Raw genomic sequence first — 18,450 nt, 5'->3', positions numbered from 1 at the left:
TCCAAAGATTTACATTATTCCAGTGAATGACTAACAGAAGGTTCTAGCATTCTAAATAAGATACTGACAGTGAAAATGGACTCTACTTACCTGGGTCAGCAGGTGTAAACTAGGAATGTTTTGGTCAAATAGGGACATAGGGATACCCTTTCTCAGCCCAAGGGAGAATCAGAACCTTGAGGAAAGCATTGTTGCCATGATAATCATGCCCAAGAGCCTTGGGAAAATACATCAGAGCGTGTTTTACTGTTTGTTCACACATCACTCCTGGAAATACCATCTTGTCATTCTGGCCATTTGTTCTCAAAATAATAAAGCTAAGGAGTGGCATCCCCTGCAGAGAGCCTAGTGCTGGCTGCCCTGGTTGCTCATCAGATGCCAGGTGATGGCAGCTGCAAGGGCTGCTCCTGGGCTGAACTCTATGACACTTCAGTGTCGTCTGCTAGAACATGAGCCCCCTGAAAGGAAGGACCATGTCCTAAGGCATCCCTTGGGATGTAACATAGTATCTCACACATTGTAAGTGCCCAATAAAAGTTTGATAAATGAATTTACAACAGCATAGTGATTTGATCTGTTTGTGAAGCTTTTAAAGTCTGTATTTGGCCTCCTTGGCTCTGCAAGCAATTCAGAAGTTGCTTATGGCAATTTGTAGTTGGCACATGTGATTGAGCTACAATTACAGTGGATTGTGCATTTCCTCCATTGTGTGACCCTACTGGCAACAGTACCCTGCCTGCGTGTCCAGGGAAGCATTTCTTTCAGAGACTGCTGAGTAATTTGTTCCATGTGCTGCTGCAATCCCCTTGGGTCATTTAAAATGTCAAATTTGGTTCAGTTAAGTGGCACCACCGGATGGTTCATTGTTATCGCCACAAAGGAAAATTCTGCAAAGCTTCATCTATGAAATCGGCACAACTGGAGCATTAGAACAGATGGTTCTCCAATATAAATTGGGGGCTGAGTCTGTGAAATTTAAATCATCAAGCAATGACTGCTGGTATTGGTGAGAAGTTTGCTTTGGTTCCAGATTCCCAAAATGTCTCAGTCATTCAAGCACTTGAGTTTCTACTCTGTGTTGGGGTACTGGGGATGTGGAGGTTAATTAGATATTGTCTGTTCTTCCGTGTTCACAGGCTAGTAATTAAATATACCACAGGGGAGGTATGTTTGACACCCTCAGCTGTTGGGAGCACAGCGGCTGCCTCTGCTCAGGGAGACAGCACGGAATGAGATAAAGACACATGACAAGACAGTCTTCAAGTCCAATCCTTATTCTCAATAGCTAAATGTCCTTGGGCAAGAGACTGAACTTCTATGGGCTTTAGTTTCTTCTTCTATAAAATAGAATCATACCTACTCAACCAAGATGAGATATGGGTTAAACGAAGTGGGCAATACAAATTCCCCAGCCTTGGGCCTTATAGGTAGAAGGTGCTCAAATACCATTTCTAGTTCCCTTCTCAGAACAGTCTTTCAGCATATGGCTTCCAGGAAGCAGCTTGCCCGATCTCAAACTCCTCAATTAGGCCCTAAACAAATGTTTTCAGCATGGAAACTGGTTTCCAGGAAAAGATGGGTAGGACTGGTGTGCGCATTGGAGGAAGCTCCTCAGAAGACTTCGAGAATGAGACTTTGTACTGCTTGCTGGATGTTGTCTAGTTTCCTCCCTGTTGAGCTGAATCCCACCTCAGTTCCCACCAAAAGGTGCCGTGGAGAGACATCTGAGAGGACACTGCTTCTGGAGCCTCTCAGATCTGAGTTTCCAGCCCTGGTCCCATGTGTCTCCAGATGTGGGACTTCAGGCAAGTTATTAGATAAAATCACAAAGAACTTATAGCATAGTAGGTAACTATGATATGATAGCTCAGTACCTATCATTATTTTTAATCTACTTTTAAAGAAATTTCCGATAAGGGAAATGGAACAGGTCTGGTCTACTGCGGATATGAGATATTAAGTAATGGCAACAGTTAAGTAGAAACAGGCTGCCATTTCTACCACAGCTTCCTGCCCTGGGATTGCTGGAAGATCTGTAAACAATAGGGACTGTTTCCCCAGTGATCCTGGCCAGTCCGCTCAGGGACAGATGGACCAGACTGATCCCCTCTGTTAACTGCTGGCTAATCAGTTTACTCCCAAACCTTGAACCAACATCCACTGCTCACTAACCCTTTTCTAACAGTAGTTTTCCCCTCTCCCCTCCTGCTGAATAATCTTGGCTTTGCCTTTATTCCTCAACCACAGTCTCTTGATGGTCTCCCTCAACTGGGTAAACTGTGTGCAGATGACTAAATGGCTCTGTGTTGTTTTTGCTATCATAAAAAGGCATGGAATGCGAAGGCTGCAAAAAGATCACCGCTTGTATTGTTATGATTCTCCCTGAGTTACCACCTGTCTATAACCAAATTGCATGAAAACATTCTAATATTACACCAAAGCTGAGCCAGGATGGTTAGGTGAAAGGATGGGTATAGGAATGAGGGAAGAACTTTCTTGCCCATTTTTTTCTGACCTCCTCTGCTCTCTTAACACACAGCATACGTACTAGTGTTCCTCACAGCCCCACCCCCCTTTATCTCTAATCTGTCATCACTCAAAGCACCTGCCATTTCGTTTTCATAGCTCAGCCAAAGGTGTGAATTCTGCAAAGGGGAGTGACAACAGTTTTGAGGGCTCTGCCATCTTCTCCACACATATATATGCATATATAAGAATGCAGACAACAGGGGTCCCAAATCACTGCTGTACAGTGAGCGAGAATAGAGCAGACCACCAGCTATTCAGGTAAGTTGCATTCAAGAATGAGTGGGTAGGGGCGCCTGGGTGGCGCAGTCGGTTAAGCGTCCGACTTCAGCCAGGTCGCGATCTCGCGGTCCGTGGGTTCGAGCCCCGCGTCAGGCTCCGGGCTGATGGCTCGGAGCCTGGAGCCTGCTTCCGATTCTGTGTCTCCCTCTCACTCTGCCCCTCTCCCGTTCATGCTCTGTCTCTCTCTGTCCCAAAAATAAATAAACATTGAAAAAAAAAATTAAAAAAAAAAAAAAAAGAATGAGTGGGTAGAAGCAGGGATTTAGCAAACAAACAGGGAATTGATTTAATCAATTGAAACTACAAGAGCAGATATCCAATCCTCCCCTTCACATAACTCTCAGCAGCTAAGAAATGAACAAACTTTTTTTAATGTTTATTTTGAGAGAGAGAGAATGCGCGTGTGAGCAGGGGAGGGGCAGAAAGAGTGAGAGAGAGAGAGTGAGAGTGAGAGTGAGAGAGAGAGAGAGAGAGAGAGAGAGAGAGAGAGAGAGAGAGAGAATGAGAGAGAGGGAATCCCAAGCAGGCTCCATGCTTCATACCACAAACTATGAAATCATCACTTGAGCTGAAATCAAAAGTTGGACACTTCACTGAGCCACCAGGCACCCCAGAAGTGAACACACTTCTAAAATTGTGTTTTGAAAAAATTAATTAAATGATTTACTTTTCTGACTTTAGTTTACCCCACCCACTAAAAGGGAAGGTGCACCCAAATGCCTTGCAGCTTGCAGTTTCTATTTCATGGTCCAGAAACACAGAAACATAGAGTAGCTGGAGTCTTGGCACTCATCTGACCCACTGTCTTACTTTATACCAGAGTGATCTGGGCTCAGAGCGAGTTGACTCAGTTGCTTAATGCCACAGCCAAAAGAAGGCACTAGGTCTCCCGACTTCCCAACAAGAATGCTTGTTACTAACCCTGGGGAATCCTGCAAAGGAGCTTTTATCTTCTCTGGAGAAAAGCTGGCTTGACTAAGCACAACTTTGGTGAAGGTTAACAAACAGGCATTGAAACCACATGGCTAATCCAACTTAATAGAAAGCTTCCCCAACACCTTTTGATTTGTCTGTTTGGAGAACTGACCTGACCAGCAGCGACTGAGCCAAAGCTGACAGAAAACTTCAGGGGGACCACAGCCAGCCCTTTTTTCTTCCAATAAGTCTCTGAATTGAATTTTTCCATGGCTGCTTTCCTCAGAGAGAAGGAAGACACGGACATACATTCTTTCCAACACTGAATCAGGGCCTTGGCATTAATCTCTTGTTTGATCAATTTCCTGTACATGTTCATCATTCGGACCTATAAAAGAAAAGGAGATTAAAATAGGGCAACAGACACAGTCTCTTCCATTCACTGTCATCCTAGTCAAGCTCTACTCATCCCATCAGGCTCAAACTGAGTTCCTCTTACTCCTTTTTGAAGCCCTTCCCCGCACATAATTTCTCCTCTATTTGGAGATTCTCTCAAATATGTTAGCACTTACATGCCTTCTATGCTGCTCTGGTGTGAGTTCAAAGGAAGGTATCCTTTCCTTATATAACTCAGTACAGTCCAAGTACACAGGAGACTCCTAATTCTAGTTGCACTTGTGAATATCTGTTGAAAGGTAATCCTGATTTTAACTTCCAGGACATGATCTACACAACTTGAATTATTCAGATGCTGTCACAAGACCACTCATTTCCAAAAAGGAAAGTACGAAAGCTTGTTTATACATAACCAATAACTAAGATGAAGAACAAATTAAGATTCTATCTCAGGATGTCTGAGCCATGAGTAGAATTCTTTCTACATTCTCAGAATCAGTGACTAATGCCCCTGGCAGAGAACAAAAAATGCCAAGTACATCATATTCTCAGTTGAGAAAACTCTCAGCTGTTCTTGCCAGTGACCTCCCAAGCTGACAGGTGCCATTACAGACATACACTCTCCCGACACCCCTAAAGAAGTTCCCAGATCATTATAAGAGAAATGTTAGAAATTAGTAAGCTGTACCATTTTGGGGGAGGCAGTGTTTTTAAGGGTGGCTGTTCTCTCCTCCAACTTCCCCAAGGATGGAGGGAGATCATTATCTAATGCCACCAGTGCAACAGAACATCTGGCAGGGAGGCTGTGATGAGATGGCCAGAAGGGAAGGGCAGGGACCCCCACAAGTTCAAGAAACATAAAGAAACTGGCTCCTGTCTATGGCCACAGATTCTAATATTGAATAGAAAGTCAGATGAACTTGGGGATGGGGCTTTCCAAGGTTTGTGGCAGCATGGGGCAAAGAGGCATCAGGAAATGCCACATGAGGTGCCAGCTGAGGGTCAGTTGTTGATTTAACGAACTCTCACAGGGAACTATTGATTTCTGAGACAGCTAGCAGAAATGGAACCCTCAGAAACATACTTGAAAAGTGGCTACATCTAAGCAAAGAAAGGATGAGAGCTTGCTGGGAAGAGGCTGTCTCCTCTGGTCCTCCCTTCCCTCTCTGCCCCAACAGCACAGCAGAAGGCACAGAACAGGGAAGGGGTAAAAGAAAGCACACTGTATCTCCCCAGTCTAACTCCGCTCCAGGATTCTGAGTGGAAGAGGCAGAGGGAAGGGAACAGAAACTGGGACCCCGACTTTAAAAACGGAAAGGAAACCATTTTAGTAATTGAATGACTAAAACTTCATGACACCTGCCTGGGATGTTAAAGGAAGTAGGAAAAAGAAGGGTTTGACAGGACTTGTTGGCAGCAGTAATGTCCTCAACCAAAGGAGACTGCTCACTGAATGAGCTGGAATCCAAAGCTCCCTCCTCAATATCCTCTGTCTCCAGGATTTTTAGGAAAGAGCCTGAGAAAGACAAGGATCACTGAACTTTGGAGTCCTGGCTCTGTCTTAAGTAGTTAGCTGTGTTACTTCCGGCAAATCACTTAGCCCCTCTGAATCTCAAACTCCTCAACCTGAATGACACACAATTGTTCTCCTTGCTCTGGAGCTTGAGGTCTTGTGGAAGAGAGACTAGGTAGCATTACCTTCTCAGGAGCCAAACCACAGCTGGCTGCAACTTCAGTGATCCAGGACTCACTGATCAGCTGCGCCTGAGGAAAGCCAAAGCCACGCAGAAGTGTGTTGGATGGAAGGCTGGTTATGCTTTAGAGCTAATGCATTTTTTTTTTTAGGTTTCAGACATTTGCCAAAGACACTGAAGCATTCATAGGCTTTAAATACTGGGTCTACAGAATGTAATGAATAAAATATCCTGGAAAACATGAAAAAAGTGTTTTGGTATTTGGCCTAGTGCATTGGTTCTCAACCAGAGGCAATTTTGTCCTCTCTCTTCCCTGGTAACCTCTAGAGATACTTTTGGTTGTTAACACCAGAGGGCAGCTGTGCCACTGACATCTAGTGGGTAGAGGCCAAGAATACTGCTTAACATACCACAATGCACAGGACAGCCCCACAACAAAGAATGATCCCGTCCAGAATATCAATAGAGCTGTGGTTGAGGTCTAATGCTTGCATTTGGGAAAAGAAATCTAAGTATGGGAAAGATGCAGATAATACACAGACACAGATTTAGCAACTCTGGACTTATTCTGGGGGTGCCAGTAAGTAATATATGGCTATCCCTGGAATGTGGGTCTTTATTTATTTATTAAAATATTCCTTAACTATTAAACATTTTCTGAATTATATAATTTTATCTAAGACTTTACAGAATGTAAACTTGCTTCTTAAAGCACTTACAAATAATAATTCATCCAGGGAGGCACCTCCATTGCTATAATACTCCATATCCAGGGCCAACATTCTGCCAATATTCATGAAGCCAGCCTAGGAAAAGAGAACTGACTTTTTAAAAAAATGCTTTAATGTTTTTATTTATTTTTGAGACAGAGACAGAACACGAGCAGGGGAGGGGCAGAGAGAGAGGGAGACACAGAATCTGAAGCAGGCTCCAGGCTCTGAGTTGTCAGCACAGAGCCCGACGCAGGGCTCAAAACTCATGGAGTGTGAGATCATGACCTAAGCTGAAGTCGGACGCTCAACCGACTGAGCCACCCAGGCTCCCCATAAGAGAGAACTGACCTTTAATACTAGTGTTGGGGACCATGTTTCTCTATATCTTATTTTGTCACTTGTGAATCCTTACAAAGATAAAAAATTTCATGACACTGGGTTTGCCAATGATTTCTTGGATATGACACCAAAAGCACAGGCAACAAAAGAAAAAAAAAATAGATAAATCAGACTACATCAAAATTTAAAACTTCCATGTATCAAAGGACACAACAGAGTGAAAAGGCAGACCAGAGAATGGGAGAAAAATTTTCAAATCATATATCTAATAAAGCATTAATATCCAGCATGTATATGAATTCCTACAACTCAACAACAATAAAAAAACTTGATTAAAAAGTGGGTAAAGGATTTGAAGAAACATTTCTCCAAATATTCAAATATCCAATAAGCACATGAAGTGATGCTCAACATCACTAGTCTTTAGGGAAATGCAAATCAAAATCATAAGATACCACCTCACATCCAGTAGAATGACTACTATAAAAAAAACCAACAACAACCAACCAACCAGTAACAGAAAGTAGTAAGTGTAGGTGAGTATATGGTGAAATTGGAACCATTGTGCATTGCTGGTGGGAATGTGAAGGAGTGAAGCTGCTGTGGAAAACAGTATGGCAGTTCTCAAATAATTAAACATAGAAACATAATATGATGCAGCAATCCCATTTTTGGGTATTTAATCAAAAGCATAGAAAGCACAGTCTTTTATATTTTTTTATTTTTATTTTTAACGTTTATTCATTTTCGAGAGACAGAGACAGAGCGCAAGCAGGGGAAGGGCAAAGAGAGAGGGAAGCATCATAATCTGAAGCAGGCTCTGAGCTGTCAGCACAGAGCCCAACACAGGGCTCGAACTCACGGACCATGAGATCATGGTCTGAAGTCAGACCCTTAACTAACTGAGCCACCCAGGTGCCTTGAAAGCCCGGTCTTGAAGAGCTATTTGTACATCTATGTTCATAGCAACATTAGTCACACACAATAGCCAAGGTGTGGAAGCAATCCAAGTGTCCATCAATGGATGAATGGATAAATAAAATGTGACACATACAATAGAATATTATTCAGCCTTAAAAAGGCAGGAAATTCTAACACATGCTATAATATCGATGAACTTTGAGGAGATTATGTTAAGTGAAACAAGCCAGTCACAAAAGGATAAATACTGTTTGATTCCATTTCTATCAGGTACCTAGTGTAGTCAAATTCCTAGCAAGTAGGATGGTGGTTTCTACGGGGCCACTGGGGGAGGAAGAAATGGGGACATCTTGCTTAGTGGGTGCCGAGTTTCAGTTTTACAAGATGAAAAGAATTCCAGAGATGGCTGGCGGTGATGGTTGCACAACAAAGTGAATATACTTAATGACACTGACCTGTACACTTAAACATGGCTAAGATAGCAAATTGTATGTTGTATGTATTTTGCTACAACTAAAAATAATAATAAAGGAAAAAAAGAAGGGTAGAGAAAGATATAAAAGCAAAACAAAGACTCCTCCTATGCAATTCATGACTACTGTTCAACCAGTCCTTTTCTTTCCTCCTAATGCGAGTCAACTGCATACTTCTTAACCTCCTATTCTTGCCCCAACTCCTTGAATTCTGGCTCCACATTTCTACCTGAACCTTCTCCCCTGAAGCCACCTAACCTAATCTCCAAATCTGGTGACCTGCTCATAATGGATCCAGCACATGTTTCTCAGAGGGCCCAATTCGACAAAAACTCTCAGCAGCATTTAGTGCTGCTGGAGGTCTTTTACATAAAAATCTTTGCTATTAATATGTACCCAGGTGTGCCTGGGTGTCCGACTTTTGATTTCTGTTCAGGTCATGATCTCATGGTTTGTGAGTTTGAGCCCTGCATCAGGCTCCACTCCTTCAGCTTGGGATTGTCTCTCTCCCTGTCTCTGTGCCCCTCCCCTGTTCATGTGCTCTCTCTTTCTCTCTCTTAAAAAGAAATAAACATTTAAAAAAAACTACATGTCCAATATCCCTGCTTTCTATCTGCATTCTGCTTCAATATCTCTGAACTTATTAGAGTTCACTTTGTGATTTCTGTTGAAAAGAACCAAATTCAAACCGAAGTAGTAGTCAAGGGCAAAGTCTATGAATTCCAGCAGTTTAATTTTGGGTCCCGGCTCTGCCACTTAACTAGCCCTGTGATGCTAGCTAGGCTAGCTATAGAATCTATCTGTGAAATGGCAATAAATAAGGTAATGCATGGAAAAATTATAGGTGAGTGACTGAAACACAGCAAATGTTCTAAATACAAATTATTAATATTACTATTATAGGTGTTATTGATATCATCTCCTGTCCTCACTCTATATTAGAAAACATTATTTTCTCATAATTATCATCACCACTATGCTTTTGGCCTCTATAACTATAACCAGCCCGTTTAATAAAGTTCCATATTGGTGTAGGACATTTATACTTAAATGTTCTGTATTTATATGAACAAGCTCATCATTGTTCCTCCAGATTGGTTCCTCCTTCCAACCTCGCTTTTTCTGCTAGAAACTTCCGAGTCACGTTTGTGGTTTTATTCTCCCCTGTATTTTGCCAAGTTTGTCACCAACTCCTATTTTATTTTATACTACAGTGGCTCTTGGACTCACTTCTTCTACATCTTACTATCACAGCTCAGACCCCCAACTACTTCATGTCTGAACGCATCAGCTGCCTTCTGATGGTCAGTCTGCCTCCATCCTCTCTCCTCCCCAGGCCATCCTGCCCAGTGCTATCCTATTACCCTCCCCAATGCACCTATGTTTGGTTATGACACGACTGATCAAAGATCTACGCCGTCTTACTCCTTCTTATAAGATCAAGTTTTGACTTGAAACTCTAGGCTCCTCTCTGTCTGGCATCACTTAACCTAACCAATCTTATTTTCCGCTACTTTTCAGTAATCATCGTGTGTTCTAATTCCCCCTCTCTCCTCATGGCCACCCGTATCAATCATGCTATGTTTATCCTACCTCTGCATTTTTGCTTTTGCTGTTCCCATCACCCATATGCCTTCTTTCTGCCCATCTATTCTTTTTTAATTATTTTTAATAGATCTTTTTAAGTGTATTTATTTATTTTGAGACAGAGTGAGTGAGCATGGAAGGGGCAGAGAGAGGAGAGAGAGAAAATCCCAAGCAGGCTCCATGTTGTCAGCACAGAGCCCAGGGTAGGGCTCAAACTCACGAACCATAACATCATGATATGAGCCAAGGTGGATGCTTAACTGACTGAGCCACCCAGGCACCCCTTCTGCCCATCTATTCTTGAAGGCCATTTATGTTTCACCTTATCTAAGATGCCTCCTGTACATACTGTAACTCATGTTCATCTCTCCTCATAGTTTTACTACGTGTATCTCATCTTTTAACCTGAGATTAGTATGTTTTCATAATGACTTCATATGTGTAAGTTTTATTTCCCCCTCAACCTCCAAAATGTAATCTCTGTCAGAACAAAGTTCACTCTAATAAATCATTGTTAAACTACACCAAATTCAAAATAGAGAGTGAGTGTGAGTTGAAATAAATACATCCATTATCTCCTAAAAATATGTACGTAGGTACACCAGCTGTGGTGGAGATGATGCTGTGTTAAACAAATGCTATTGTCTTTTATCCTGGGCACACAGAATCTGACTACATTGCCCAGCCACCCTTGTAGTTAGGTGGCAAAGTTCTGGCTAATAACATGAATAGAAGCAAGGTCCACACTTACACACCAGGTGCCTAAAACACCTCCCACATAACAGTCCATGTTCTCCCTCTCCCCTTGTGTTCTGCCCTCTTCAGAAGACCCAGTGGAGGACTTAGAATCCTCTCTGAGTGCTATGAAATAGAACTTTCTGTGATGATAGCAATGTTCTATATCTACATGTTCAATATGGCAGTCACTGGCCACATGTAGTTATTGAGCACTTGAAATATAGCTAATGCCACTGTGGAACTGAATTTTTTGTTTTATTTAATTTAGTTAATTTAAATTTACACTTAAATAGCCATATGAGCCCTGTGACCTCCATATTGGACAATTCAGTCTGAGGGGATGATGGTGGTACTACGTTTAAGTCCCTGAATGATTTTTCGGAGCAGAGTCCTCTCCTCTTCTCTTCCCTGTAACCCCTACTGATTATACTGGGCTGTTACTTGATGAAGAAATCACACAATACAGGATTCAGCCCCAGAAGTTTTTAGTTGTTTGTTATGGAAGTTAACCCACTCTGACAAGTTAAATTATTTCTTAGAAAGCAAAAGAATAATTATTTTCTGCTATAGAAATTTTTCTAAGAATTTCTGAGACAATTTTATAAAAATACCCTTGAGGGGCGCCTGGGTGGCGCAGTTGGTTAAGCATCCGACTTCAGCCAGGTCACGATCTCGCGGTCCGGGAGTTCGAGCCCCGCGTCAGGCTCTGGGCTGACGGCTCAGAGCCTGGAGCCTGTTTCCGATTCTGTGTCTCCCTCTCTCTCTGCCCCTCCCCCGTTCATGTTCTGTCTCTCTCTGTCCCAAAAATAAATAAACGTTGAAAAAAAAAATACCCTTGATATCCTGAAAAATGAGGAACCTGTTGGCAAATAATTGCAATTTCACAGAACCCTATTGGGAATTATCCTATTTTTAAAGTATGTGGAAGTAGTACAGTTATCAGATCTACTTTAATAGATGTATATATACTTACGTATTTTCCAGTTACTCTTCTGTACCAGCCAATACCAGTTAGTGTTTTTTTATATACTGAAAAGTACGTAGCTCAAAGCACATCTTTGAGCAAAGCAGATGTGAACCAGCTAGTAATCATTCAGCACAAGGAATGGGAAGTTAAATAGAAGCACGGTTTATTGATTTGCTCACTGTTAGTCCCCATGAGAGAGCAGCCAAGTGCTACCCTTTGCAATTATGCCATGTTATCTATATAACATAAATATTTTCCATCCCCGCTTTTCTTCTACTCACTTTGTACTTTCCAAGGTAAGGGTGGTGGCCTCCAGTTATTAACATGTCTTCTCGCTCCACAATGCAATTGACGGCACGACCATGTCTAAAGCAGAAAAAAGGAAAGAGTGGTAAACTCTTTACCAAGCAGGTACCATCTGGGGATTATATAACTCTCAGTGAGAGCTGGAGTGACATCCACACACATTACAGAACAATAGAACTACTGAACCCAGGCTGTCCTGATCTCAGGCATGCACTGTGGCCTCCCCTCCCCTTGGGTCAGGGCACAATGCCTGGCGTTCATTACTTATGTGGCGGAGAGTCTTGGGTGCCAGAGGCTTTAGGGTTTTGCTTGGGAGTATTTCCCGTGGTTATCACAATGGAAATCTGCTATAGACAAGCCGTCCCAAGCCACATTATAGGCTGGTAACAAATGGAGGAACTAGGGTGATGTCTGATTACCAAGTGCTCTCTGAAAGGACAGGTTGGGAATCAAGGTCCTTTTGCTTCATGGGATACAAGAACTGACTCATACTATTCAGCAAAGAAATTAAGCCTTCTACATGTGCCTGCTCCAAAGACTATTTCCTATGGTAATGTTTTGAGATCTTTAAAGGAAATGGTAATATAAATAAAGGTAAGCATAACAAAAGCAAAGTCTTCATTTAAATCAAGAAAATATATGTATAAGTACATATATTTATATATTTAATATATATCATATATAATATACAAACTATTATAGAGAAATATATGTAAAAGATCATAAATATGTATATATATATAGTGCATATATAATACATATATAAAAGATTGAACTTTTTTCAAAAGGTTAAATTGATCTATATATACATACAGGTGCTAAGGACAAGTAACCACCATCCATTTAGGACTTATTTTTGTCTATTCCTCAGGTATTTTTACTCTGGCTTTCATTCTTTTCAGTAACTGATTCTCATTTCAGTTCCTAGTATCTGGTATGACAATATAAGATTAAAAAGTTGTAATAAGCTGGCAGCTGTATGTATTTGTGTATTATTTGTGATTTTAAATAATCTTGACCCAAATTCTTCCTCCTTAACCCCAACATTGAGAATGTACAGCATGACTTCCTTTTATTTTTTGTCTATTTAGCAGATTTTTTCCACTTACTTGTTGGCAGCAAATGTGGTGATGGCTGCCATGATGCCGGTTTTATTGGTCTTCCCCTCAAACATCCCACCACCACGCTTTGCATGACACACAACCTTGTTAGCTGGGAGCTTCAAGGTCACAGCAACTATGTCCTGTGAATGATAACAGTTCCTATTAATCTGATCCACCTGCAGCAAGGGAGACGGGTAGCCTTAACATGTTTTGATTCCAAAATGTTGTACACATTACAGAAACTGTGTGGTTACACTAAATAACGGGATAATTTCCAATAACCTAAGCATACATCCACAACTGATCTCAGTAGTATTTAGCTATCATTAAGTAGTCCCTTCAATAGAAATGTGATATTTTTGTGTCAATAAATTTTTTTAATTTTATTTTTAATTTCTAAAAATTTACATCCAAATTAGTTAGCATATAGTGCAACAATGATTTCAGGAGTTGATTCCTTAGTGCCCCTTACCCATTTAGCCCATCCCCCTTCCAACGACCCCTCCTGTAACCCTCAGTTTGTTCTCCATATTTACGAGTCTCTTCTGTTTTGTCCCCCTCCCTGTTTTTACATTATTTTTGTTTCCCTTCCCTTATGTTCATCCGTTTTGTCTCTTAAAGTCCTCATATGAGTGAAGTCATATGATTTTTGTCCTTCTCTGACTAATTTCACTTAGCATAATACCCTCCAGTTCCATCCACATAGTTGCAAATGGCAAAATTTCATTCTTTTTGATTGCCGAGTAATACTCCATTGTATATATATCCCACGTCTTCTTTATCCATTCATCCATCCATGGACATTTGGGCTCTTTCCATACTTTGGCTATTGTTGATAGTGCTGCTATAAACATGGAGGTGCATGTGTCCTTTCGAAACAGCACACCTCGGGGCGCCTGGGTGGCGCAGTCGGTTGAGCGTCCGACTTCAGCCAGGTCACGATCTCGCGGTCCGTGAGTTCGAGCCCCGTGTCGGGCTCTGTGCTGACAACTCAGAGCCTGGAGCCTGTTTCTGATTCTGTGTCTCCCTCTCTCTCTGCCCCTCCCCCGTTCATGCTCTGTCTCTCTCTGTCCCAAAAATAAATAAACGTTGAAACAGCACACCTCTATCCCATGGATAAATGCCTAGTAGTGCAATTGCTGGGTCATAGGGTAGTTCTATTTTTAGTTTTTTGAGGAACCTCCATACTGTTTTCAAGAGTGGCTGCACCAGCTTGCATTCCTACCAGCAGTGCGAAAGGGTTCCCCTTTCTCCGCATCCTCGCCAACATCTGTTGTTGCCTGACTTGTTAATGTTGGCCATTCTGACTGGTGTGAGGTGGTATATTACTGTGGTTTTGATTTGTATTGCCCTGACGATGAGTGATGTTGAGCATTTTTTCATGTGTTGGTTGGCCATCTGGATGTCTTCTTTGGAGAAGGGTCTATTTGTGTCTTTTGCCCATTTCTTCACTGGATTATTTGTTTTTGGGGTGTTGAGTTTGATAAGTTCTTTATAGATTTTGGATACTAACCCTTTATCTGACATGTCGTTTGCAAATATCTTCTCCCATTCTATCAGTTGCCTTTTAGTTTTGCTGGTTGTTTCTTTCTCTGGGCAGAAGCTTTTTATTTTGATGAGTTCATTTTTGCTTTTGTTTCCCTTGCCTCCAGAGACGTGTTGAGTAAGAAGTTGCTGCGGCCAAGATCAAAGAGGCTTTTGCCTGCTTTCTCCTCAAGGATTTTATTTTATTTATTTATTTATTTTTTCAACGTTTATTTATTTTTGGGACAGAGAGAATGAACGGGGGAGGGGCAGAGAGAGAGGGAGACACAGAATCGGAAACAGGGCCCAGGCTCCGAGCCATCAGCCCAGAGCCGGACGCGGGGCTCAAACTCACGGACTGCGAGATTGTGACCTGGCTGAAGTCGGACGCTTAACCAACTGCGCCACCCAGGCGCCCCTCTCCTCAAGGATTTTAATGGCTTCCTGTCTTACATTTAGGTCTTTCATCCATTTTGAGTTTATTTTTGTGTATGGTGTAAGAAAGTGGTCCAGGTTCATTCTTCTGCATGTCGTTGTCCAGTTCTCCCAGCACCACTTGCTGAAGAGGCTGTCTTTATTCCATTGGATATTCTTTCCTGCTTTGTCAAAGATTAGTTGGCCATACGTTTGTGGGTCCATTTCTGGGTTCTCTATTCTCTTCCATTGATCTGAGTGTCTCTTCTTGTGCCAGTACCATACTGTCTTGATGATTACAGCTTTGTAGTATAGCTTGAAGTCCGGGATTGTGATGCCTCCTGCTTTGGTTTTTTTTCAAGATTGCTTTGGCTATTTGGGGTCTTGTTCCATACAAATTTTAGGATTATTTGTTCTAGCTCTGTGAAAAATGCTGGTGTTATTTTGATAGGGATTGCATTGAATATGTGGATTGCTTTGGGGAGTATCGACATTTTAACAATATTCGTTCTTTCTATCCAGGAGCATGGAATCTTTTTCCATTTTTTTGTGTCGTCTTCAATTTCTTTCATAAGCTTTCTATAGTTTTCAGTGTACAGATTTTTCACCTCTTTGGTTAGATTTATTCCTAGGTATTTTATGGTTTTTGGTGCAATTGTAAATGGGATAGATTCCTTGATTTCTCTTTCTGTTGCTTCATTGTTGGTGTATAGGAATGCAACCAATTTCTGTGCATTGATTTTATAATCCTGCAACTTAGCTGAATTCATGAATCAATTCTAGCAGTTTTTGGTGGAATCTTTTGGGTTTTCCATATAGAGTATCATGTCATCATGCGAAGAGTGAAAGTCTGACCTCCTCCTGGCTGATTTGGATGCCTTTTATTTCTCTGTGTTGTCTGATTGCAGAGGCTAAGACTTCCAATACTATGTTGAATAACAGTGGCAAGAGTGGACATCCCTGTCTTGTTCCTGACCTTAGGGGGAAAGCTCTCAGTTTTTCCCCATGGAGGATGATATTAGCATTGGGTCATTCATATATGACTTTTATAATCTCAAGGTATGCTCCTTCTATCCCTACTTTCTTGAGGGTTTTTATCAAGAAAGGATGCTGTATTTTGTCAAATGCTTTCTCTGCATCTATTGGGAGGATCATATGGTTCTTGTCCTTTTTTTTTTTTTTAACATTTATTTTTGAGACAGAGAGAGACAGCATGAACAGGGGAGGGTCAGAGAGAGGGAGACACAGAATCTGAAACAGGCTCCAGGCTCTGAGCTGTCAGCACAGAGCCCGACGCGGGGCTCGAACTCACAGCCCTCATGGACCGCGAGATCATGACCTGAGCTGAAGTCGGCCGCTTAACCGACTGAGCCACCCAGGCGTCCCAATTGTCCTTTCTTTTATTGATGTGATGAATCACATTAATTGTTTTGTGGACATTGAACCAGCCCTGCATCCCAGCTATAAATCCCATTTGGTCGTGGTGAATAATTTTTTTAATGTATTGTTGGAGCTGGTTGGCTAATATCTTGTTGAGGATTTTTGCATCCATGTTCATCACGGAAATTGGTCTATAGTTCTCCTTTTTAGTGGGGTCTCTGTCTGGTTTTAGAATCAAGTAATGCTGGCTTCATAGAAAGAGTTTGGAACTTTTCCTTCCATTTCTATTTTTTGGAACACCTTCAAGGGAATAGGTGTTCACTCTTCCTTAAATGTTTGGTAGAATTCCCCTGGAAAGCCATCTGGCCCTGGACTCCTGTTTTTTGGCAGATTTTTGATTACTAATTCGATTTCCTTACTGGTTATGGGTCTGTTCAAATTTTCCCATTTCTTCCTGTTTCAGTTTTGGTAGTGTATATGTTTCTAGGAATTTGTCCATTTCTTCCAGATTACCCATTTTATTGGCATAGAATTGCTCAATATTCTCTTATTGTTGTTTTTATTTCTGCTGTGTTGGTTGTGATCTCTCCTCTTTCATTCTTGATTTTATTTATTTGGGTCCTTTCCTTTCTCTTCTTGATCAAACTGGCTAGTGGTTTCTCAATTTTGTTAATTCTTTCAAAGAACCAGCTTCTGATCTGTTCTACTGTTTTTTGGGTTTTTTTTTTTTTTGTTTGTTTGTTTCGATAGCATTAATTTCTGCTCTAATCTTTGTTATTTCCTGTCTTTGGGTTTTATTTGCTGTTCTTTTTCCAGCTCCTTAAGGCGTAAGGCTAGGTTGTGTATCTGAGATCTTTCTTCCTTCTTTAGGAAGGCCTGGATTGCTATATACTTTCCTCTTATGACTGCCTTTGCTGTGTCCCAGAGGTTTTGGGTTGTGGTGGTATCATTTTCATTGACTTCCATATACTTTTTAATTTCTTCTTTAACTTATTGGTTAGCCCATTCATTCTTTAGTAGGATGTTCTTCAGTCTCCAAGTATTTGTTACCTTTCTAAATTTTTTCTTGTGGTTGATTTTGGGTTTCACAGCATTGTGGTCTGAAAATATGCATGGTATGATCTCGATCTTTTTGTACTTACTTAGGGCTGATTTGTGTCCCAGTATATGGTCTATTCTGGAGAAGGTTCCATGTGCACTGGAGAAGAATGTATATTCTACTGCTTTAGGATAAAATGTTCTGAACATATCTGTTAAGTCCATCTGGTCCAGTGTGTCATTCAAAGCCATTGTTTCCTTGTTGATTTTTTGATTAGATGATCTGTCCATTGCTGTGAGTGGGGTATTGAAGTCTTCTATTATTATGGTATTACTATCGATGAGTTTCTTTATGTTTGTGATTAATTGATTTATATATTTGGGTGCTGCCACATTTGGCACATGAATGCTTACATTGTTAGGTCTTCTTGGTGGATAGACCCCTTGATTATGATATAATGCCCTTCTGCATCTCTTGATACAGTCTTTATTTTAAAGTCTAGATTGTCTGATATAAGTATGGCTACTCCGGCTTTCTTTTGTTGATTGTGTCAATAAATTTTTGAAAATTTTCCCCATGAACCATACCCGAAGTATCCTTTACCTACTAAACGCATGGGATAGGTTTCCTGAAGCAGCAAGATTCCATGCCCTTGCAAACCTCTCTCAGCCTGGATCTTTTCCCCACATTCTGCTTTCTCCACTGGACACATTTCTCAACTCCCATTTGAATTACTGCTAAAGTTGGCCAGAGGGTCTTCCCTGGGTGCAGGTCTTGCTCTACCTTGCCATCCTAATGTTTGGAGGTCTTTTAATCGTAACAACTCATGTTTGTATATGAGGAGCCAAGAAGGATGAAGTGATGGACCCAATATCACACAGGGATTGAGGAGCAGACAGGACTGGAGTGGGGCTCACTTGACCCTTCTTAATATTCTAGCTCCTAAAAGGCCTCTTTCCCCACATTCCCACATGCCCACCTGCTCTGGTAATAACACTGGTGTGTATGACCTACTAAGTCAACCCTTTTGCTTTGTTCCCCTTGCTTTTACCCTGATACTTAAACCAGCCACTCCTAAATGCATCCTTTATTCCAGCTTGGGCAGTCTTTGTGCCATTCCTCCTTTCTTACAT

The 18,450-nt window shown here is 41.4% G+C and overlaps 1 pseudogene; it reads right to left on the bottom strand.

Annotated features, from left to right (window-relative positions):
* Positions 1 to 18,450, bottom strand: part of LOC115519896 — a 75,851-nt pseudogene that overhangs the window by 16,036 nt on the left and 41,365 nt on the right.

This window comes from Lynx canadensis, chromosome C1 (assembly GCF_007474595.2).
Source record: "Lynx canadensis isolate LIC74 chromosome C1, mLynCan4.pri.v2, whole genome shotgun sequence".
Taxonomy (NCBI): domain Eukaryota; kingdom Metazoa; phylum Chordata; class Mammalia; order Carnivora; family Felidae; genus Lynx; species Lynx canadensis.
The sequence above is the reverse complement of the archived record's forward strand: the minus strand, read 5'-3'. Positions and strand labels throughout refer to the sequence as shown.